This window comes from Oryza glaberrima, chromosome 9, assembly GCF_000147395.1.
Source record: "Oryza glaberrima chromosome 9, OglaRS2, whole genome shotgun sequence".
Taxonomy (NCBI): Eukaryota; Viridiplantae; Streptophyta; class Magnoliopsida; order Poales; family Poaceae; genus Oryza; species Oryza glaberrima.
This window is the reverse complement of record NC_068334.1, coordinates 1332305-1341052: the sequence shown is the minus strand read 5'-3', so window position 1 is coordinate 1341052 and position 8748 is coordinate 1332305.

The following is an 8748-nucleotide window of genomic DNA, read 5'->3' as shown; positions in this document are numbered from 1 at the left end:
GTCGCCGTAACCCGTCTCATTCCAGCCGTCCATTGGAAGATTGCAGATGCGCCATTTGATCCTGAAAGGGTCAATTAGGCCTAGAAGGGGGTGAATAGGCTAATTTAAAACTTTATGCGGAAGCTAAAACTGAAATAAGGTCGGAAAGTCTGATCCACAGTCAGACTATCCGAAAATATCAGATAGTCTGATGTTGGATCAGACTATCTGATCCACTAATGAAGCACAACAAGTAGATATATCACACAAACAAGAGTAAAGTACAAACAACGACTAGATCTATAGCGGCACAATTAAGCAAAGCTAAAAGGAGGATGAAGGGAGATCACCAATGATGAAGTTCACGAAGTTGTTCCCGGAGTTCAAATCCTTGAGGGGATTCTACTCTCCGTTGAGGAGCTCACTAAGAGCCGGATCTTTGCTAACCCTTTCCTCAAGAGGTTGCACTAAGCACTCCTCCTTCCACTAAGGGGTATCTCTTTCCTTGCGGAGATGAGATCCGGCCTTCACAAACTTCTCCCGGCCAACCACACGTAGATCGGTGGTTCGGGAGTGACACTTAGCCGTCTAGGAGTCCTTAACCTCCAAGAGTAACAAACACCACATAACTCTTGGTCAAACCCTAGTGCTCAAGATCGAGTGAAACACACACTAGGCCCTCCAACACCAAATCCACAACCACCAAGATCCACCACACAAAGAATGAGGAGGGATTTGAGAGAGGAAGAAAGAGCTCAAAGATCTAAAGCACCTTAGCACCAAGCTCAACCCAAAGTGAATGAGAATGAATGAGTTAGGTAACCCTATAAAAGGGTTAGGTGGGGGGTATTTATATATCCCCCAAAAAGTGACCGTTGGAGGAGAATCTTTCAGCCCACGTCGGATAGTCCGATATAAGATCGGATAGTCTGATATTTTAAACCTCTAAGGCAATGAGAAACAGAGAACGAAGTTCCATGAAATTTCGAACTTTCCGAGACATCGAACTATCTTATGTTAAATCGGAGTATCCGATATTTTAGAAGCAAAAACTTCGTCCTCAAAAAAAGACTCAAGTTCCATAAAATTTCGGAGTCTCTGTATCATCGGACTATCTGATCCAACATCGGATATTCCGACACATAGAAAAACTCACTCGAAAGGATTTTTCAAACAAAGACAAAGAGTGAAGTTCTATGAAAAATCGGATAGTCCGATATATCGGATAGTCTGATTTCAAATCGTATAGTCTAATGTTGCTCAAGTAAAAATGCAATAACTTTTTACTCCGAACTTCGATTTCGAAGATCTTGGACTCTATGGAAAGCTAGTTTCGTGGGCTATCAAACCCAACATAAAACATGGTCCAAAACCTTCAAGAGATGTTGAAAAACTTGCAAAGAAACCCGGTGTAAGTGTTGTGACAAGTGAAACAACTCGGGATTGAAATTTTGGCTTAGGTTTTTCAACTCACACAAAGATGAAGCATTTTGAGCACTAGTGTTCTACCAATTATATACATGTGGTATCCCTCTTAATAGTACGGCATTCCTACGACACAATGCAAGGTAAAAGATACAACATACCATTTGATCATTGCCGCATTGCATCGTGATGTCGCATTCATGGGGTATGCATCTCATTACAACATGTCGAGGACATAACAACCTTCACATTTGCTTGAATAAAAGTGTTAGTCCTCTCTAATCGCATTGTAATCAATCATCAAAAATCATTAGGGGCCTAGATGCACTTTCAATCTCCCCCTTTTTGGTAATTGATGACAATACGATTAGATCACAAGAGAGAATGAATATAATAGATGATTTTGGTGCAAAGATTTAGTGAAAGCTCCCCCTAAAAGTGTGCATTAAAGCAAGTAGAGAGCTCCCCCTAAATCTTTGCATCCACATTTGTAGACCCCCGATTTTGGAAATCGGAAATCTTCTGTGTTTATCCGTACCAATCCCTGGATCAGTAGTTGGTACGCACATACATAGTTGGATCACAACATATCACGAATGAATTCAGGCTAAAAGAGTTAAATACTTACATTAGGGCCAGGTAGGCCAACAACTATCAGAGAACAACAGCGGAAGACAAAATAATATAAGGGCCCGGTTAACATGCCACATGCAGTCGACTGGGGAACGAGACCTAGAACAAGACCGCACTCCGATCATCTTGTTGGATACGCAAGCGTACCGACAAGGGCTTCTCTTCAACACTCCCCTAAAAGATATATAAATAGCAAGGGTGAGTACCAACCGTACTCAGCAAGCCACCACAACAACAATGCATATGATAGAGGGTATTCAAGGAATGGCTTCAGGTTCTTTTGCATAAAGCTAAGTTTTGCAAATATTTTCACAAGCCTAAGACCTATCATAGACTGATCAAATTTTAGTTCTAGTGTTCACATTAAACAACGACGGTTCTGTCCACCATCCATTGTGATCCCAAGGATAGCTTCCCGCCATTGAGTCGTCATGGTTTTCTGAGGGCGTCCACCTTCCCTCCTCTCAGGAAGTGGCTCCATCAGCATAAAAATCATCATGCAATATCCCATCCCACACAAGTTAAGATTTTAGAGTCTAGCCAAGTGTAATACATGTCCCGGTGCTCAATAACCGCGAGCACGGCTATTCGAATAGATTTGGTTTACTCACACTGCAGTGGATGTACACTTTACCCGCACTCCGCGACTGCCCAACACATGGGCCTCGTCCCAACACATGAGACGCGCCACGGCAAAGCCTTTTGATAACCTCGCATTGGCAGTACCCGCTCCATGAACTTAAATCCTCATGCACTCTAGGCGTCCATGTTTCTAGCAGTGAGAGGAGTTCTGGCGCTCCCGGGAAAGAGGAGTCTCACACACATATTAAATTATAGTTCAAGTTAAGTTCTCTCTCTCACACACTCATGGCAGTCCTACCAATGGCGACACCGATGTAGGGCACGCCTCTCGGCCCTACCTCAACGGCTGTCCCATCGTAGCGCACCTGCCTTACTCAGGGGTGAACCATTTATGCAGGGATACTGCCTCCGCTCGGCTATCTAATCCGCTAGGTCTATACCCATTCGAGAAGTACGGTTGTACGGGGGTCGTTTCATGCTTAACTTCATGGCTCGGTCCTTAATTGACTGGGGACGGTATTAGCCTTTTCCAGATACCACCCAAATCCTCCATCCGCCCCAGTCGAAAACAGTTGTTTTCACTTTATTTTCCTTTCACAATTCATGTCATCAATTTCATGGCAATATGGCGCTCATGTCTCCACATGCCGCATCTCAATTACCTTCCCAAAGGTAATTACCCAAGCATATAGCATTTGATAAATATGAGTATGCATGATTCTAGAATAGCATTTCTAAGCAATTGTCATAGTTGACTAGGGACTCATACGTAAACATGGTTACAAAGATTTAAGGGTAAACAATAATCAAGGCATGGCATAATCACAAGTGGGATGTTCATCATTGCATGCAATTTTATTTGTAAACAAAACAGTTTCGCAATTGGGATCAACATGTTCAAGGAATAGTGATGACTTGCCTTGCTCAGGATAATCCTTATTATTGATATAATCTTGATCAACCTTCACCTCCAGGAAGTTGCAGACGTTGCCTCACGACTAACCGATACACAAGGTCTATAATACGCGAGAAAAACCAATATTCAAACAACAATCAAATATGCGCAACAAAATGTACTATTCGTGTTTGCTAATGGATCCCAATCATGCTAAGGCTAAAGTTTCTTAATCTTTCTATTGTCCTCGTGGCCTATTTAGGAGTTAACCAACATAGCATTTATGGGATACATATATATTTGGCTAATCGGTGGTTTAGTCTATCAAATGGCTATGGAAGGGTTATGGTTATGTATGCATCTATCTAAATAGGACGGTTATATACTAGAGGTTCTGTTGTTAGATGGATTTAGGATCAATCAAACAATTACAGTGAATTATTTGTATTATTATTTTATTGATGGAAGCTTTACTTTAATTATGAACGTATTTTACTTGTCATTATAAATTATAAAAGGGCTAATAATTATCCATGCTCTATATGTTAAATTCGGGAAGTTTATAATATTATAGTTACAGATTATCTCTTAATGAACAATCCGGAGTTACAATTGAACTATGAACATATGAGGTCAAGATTTATAATTAGTACTTATCTACTATTCATGTTTGTTATATACTCCCCAGTTTAATATATGAAAAAGATAAATTAATTGTATAACTATAATGGGATGTACAATATATGTGTGCAACAACGTATAAGGTTTTAGTCGCCTACTGTACATGAGCTTATTTAGAAAGTGTACTACCCAATGCTCCAAGTGATTCCTGAATATATTGTAGTTTAATTATACATTAGCTAGTTTCTATGAGTGATATTGTATATGTGATGCGACAAGTTTAAGCACTGGTTCTATTGGGTTACTAATAAGTGGTAATCAATTTAGGCATATATATGCTATTCTATATGGTATTGCATCGATTAATTTACTTAGTGATTCCTCCACATCTAGCTCTGTTATTATTTTCCTAAACAAGTTAAAGATTCATCTATGTGTGTTTATATTTTAGTTACAAAATATGAGGCTAAACTTTATGTAAATAATTTATAAGTCATGGATTTAGTTATATTTGGACATAGACTAGTAATTGGCACTAATATTTTCCTTTATACCCATTAGTTTGAAGGGTTGATTATAACTAATTTATTTGGTTGCTACAGTGACAAGACATATTAAAGATAATTATGCTACTGTACAATATCCATTTTTTATTTATTGGCACACTATTTAGGTTAACTATTATCTAATCATTTGATATGAATTAATTTATAATTATAAATATATTTTATTAAATAGTGAATTATATATCATTGGAAAGCTTATGAATTTAGATGAATTTAGGTTCAAGTTTCACTCAAATCCGAGTTAAAATGAATAAGTTATGCTAGTGTAAAGATTCAAATTTGAATTAATCCAAGAAATTGCGAAAAGCTACTGTTCATAAAAGATTTATTTTTAATCCAAGACATATCCACAGCCTTGTACCAACTGACAAGTGGGACCCCGGGTTTATTTCTTTTTCCTACCGAATTATTTTCTAAAGGGGAAATAGGAAGAGCTAATGACAAGTGGGGCCCACATGTCATAGACACGAGACCATAAAACTTCTACAATTAGATTTTTAACCACCCGGACCCACATGTAATAGACACAACTAATAAAGATTAAGAAGGGGATTACTATTCACCAATTACGTGGGGCCCACTCTAATCTCTCCTCTCCTTTCTCTTTCCCTTTTCTTCTTCTTTTCTCTCTCTCTCTTTTCTTTTCTTTTCTCTCTCTCTCCCTCCCGGCTCCTTCCTCCCTCTCTCTCTCGGCTCCCTCCCACCCGGACGGCGGCGGCGGTGGACGCGAGGGGGAAAAAGAGGACGGCTCACCGGTGACGGCGGTGGTGGCGGCTCAAGGCGGCGGCGCTCGGCACCACCCTTGGCACGGCACGACGGCTTCAAGGTGACGGCGCAACGCACAAAGGCGTCGGCGCGGCGGCACGGCGGCGGCGGCGCGGGGGAGAAGGAGGAGAGGGGAAGAGATGGAGGGCAATGGGTGTGGGGTGGAGAAGGGGAGGGGCCGGCTTTTTAAGGGCGCGGGGAGGGGCGGCGGCCTCATGGCGTCGGGCGGGGTGGCGCGGCGCGGGCTCGACGCGGCACGGCACGGGGCGCGAGGCGGCGACGCGACGGGCGTGCAGCGCGGCGGGGCGCGGGGCGCGAGGCGGCGACGCGACGGGCGAGCGGCGACGGCGACGGCCGACGGCGACGGCGCGACAGCGGCAACGCGACGGGCGGGTGGCAGCGGCGGTGCGCGGCGCGAGGCGACAATGGAATGGGCGAGCGGCGCGCGGGCGCGGGGCGCGAGGCAGCGATGGGACGGGCGAGCGGCGATGCGATGGCGACGGCGCGCGGCGATGCGACGGCGACGGCGCGCGGCGCGGCAGGCGGTAGCGGCGCGATGCGGCGACAGTGATGGCGACGGCGCGCGACGCGCGGCGCGGCGATGGAACGGCGCGGCGACGGGACGGCGGGCCGCGCGGCGTCAGACGGCGAGGGCGACGGTGACGGCGCGCGCGGGCACGATGCGGCACATGACGCGCAAGAGCGGATGCGGCTGGGTCGGGTTGGGCCCAGATCGAGCAGATGGCGGACGATGAACAGTGATCGGCTGGAAAATCAGGGAAAAAGGAAAAAAAAGGAAAAAGGGAAAGATGGAGGGGCCAAAGTGAAAAATTGCTGGATTGGAATTTTGATTTGAGATGCAATCTATACATTTTGGTTTTGGGCATTCAAATATTTTATTTGAATATTTATTTATTTATTTGTTTGTTTCATCCTAAATGAATTTGCTTTCAATTAATTTATCCTAGAATTATCCTATATAACTCCTAGGCTTTGATAGTTATAGAATTAACTAAAATATTTTAATGTGATCCATATTGACATAATAGCACATTGGTTGAACTTATTTGCATAGCAATATATTTTACACGGATAGGTTGAATCTATTTATTTTATAAACATAAATTGAGACTCAGTACAACATTAATATAATTGTTTAATTAAACACCAACGCATTCTTATTTATATATAAAGCTTAATTTGTTTATGTGACCATTATTTTATATGAGTGATTTTCATGTCATGAGGAACTCGGCGAAATGTTGTAAGTATCAACCTATATATTCCGGTGAATTACTTATTTATAAACACGATCATTATAGTGGTGATCATCATTTCATGTGTTCTTATATTTCATGTGAGATTGGATTCAAATGAATTAGATCTAATCTTGCTATTTCTTTAGCTAATTGTGACATCAAGCTATCAACCATGGTTCGAACATTTAATGTCTGATTTGTAATTTATAATAGAAATTAATATTTGACTTATACTTGATTTGGCTTGCTTTCTTGCGCACTAATATTTGTATGGTTAATAATAAATAACATATTCTCGTAAATTATATTTATTGCTTAAATGTAGATCCTTTCTTTACTTTCCTTGTGATCATTTACGGATTGGCAAGCAATAGCAATCATAACAACCAGCATGATGAAAAAGTTTTAAAAAGTTCAAAATTTTAGTGATTTTTATTGTCAGGAATTTTCAGGATGTTACAACATTGGAGCTCACAAGACAACAAATATATCACATGTTGCTCATCACATTCATCACATCTATGCATAATAATCATTTCATCTCATGACAATCACAACATTATCCATTACATCCCAAGCATTCATAATTAAACAATAATGTCTTACAAAGCATTAAACTAACTTAGGAAATACACATGTCTCGTACAAATAAAAACCACTCATGTTCGACCATAATAAAAGGATAGATCTTCTCCCCCTTTGGCATCTAAGCACAAAAAGGGAGGATTTTCGCTGGAATTTTGATGAAAACATTTTGCAAACTTTTGGAAATGAATTTTTTTAAGGGAATTGCACCGGGAATTTTGAAGAGATTCAATTTTTCACAAACTTTTGATGGGAGTTGGAGAGAAAGGAATGGTCGAACATTTAGGCCCCATTTGAGTTCATGGCTAGCACACAATCAACCACACAAAACAATAGCCACAAGTCAAATGGATGATCCAAAGATAAATGAGAGTGAATTATCATGAGACAAAATGATTCACCCTCAAGAGAGGGAATGTACGAATCTATTGCAAATTGTGCAAGGACCAAAATTCATTGAAAAATGAGATCCCCATACACATAGATTCAAAATATCCACAAAAGTGTGACTAGTGTCCATCCATGAATTGAATGTTTAATTTATCACAAGGTGGAAAGCAACTTATACTAGGAAATAAAAACAAATGCATGCAAAAGATCAAGCCACATTCCGAGAATCCAAGATATTTAGTTCACTTCTCAACTCACAAAACCTAGCTTCATCTAGTGGCTTGGTGAAGAGATTCGCCAATTGTTTGTCGGTTCTCACATGTTGGATGTCTATGTTGCCTCTTGTGGAATGGTCTCTCAAGAAACGGTGGCGAATATCTATATGTTTGGTTCGGGAATATTGGACGGGGTTATTGGCTATCTTAATGGCGCTCTCATTGTCACATAGGAGTAGGATTTTGGACACATTGAGGCCATAGTCTCTCAAGGTTTGCTTCATCCAAAGAAGTTGAGCACAACAACTCCCCGCCGAAACGTATTCCACTTCGGCGGTGGATAAGGCGACGGAGTTTTGCTTCTTGGAAGACCAAGAAACAAGGGACCTACACAAGAATTGGCAAGTACCCGATGTGCTTTTCCTATACACTTTGCACCCGGCATAATCCGCATCGGCATAGCCAATGAGATCAAACCTCGCTCCCTTAGGATACCAAAGACCAAGGTTAGGTGTGTGCACTAAATATCTAAGAATTCTCTTCACGGCCACAAGGTGACACTTCTTCAGAGCGGCTTGAAATCTTGCACACATGCACACACTAAGCATAATATCGGGCCTAGATGCACAAAGGTAAAGGAGTGAGCCAATGATGGAACGGTATACCTTTTGGTAGACGTCTTTACCTTGCTCGTTGAGGTCGAGGTGGCCATTTGATGGCATGGGAGTGTGGATTGGCTTGGCATTCTCCATTCCAAACTTCTTGAGCATGTCCTTCAAATACTTTGTTTGGCAAATGAAAGTTCCTTCCTTAAGTTGCTTGATTTGAAGGCC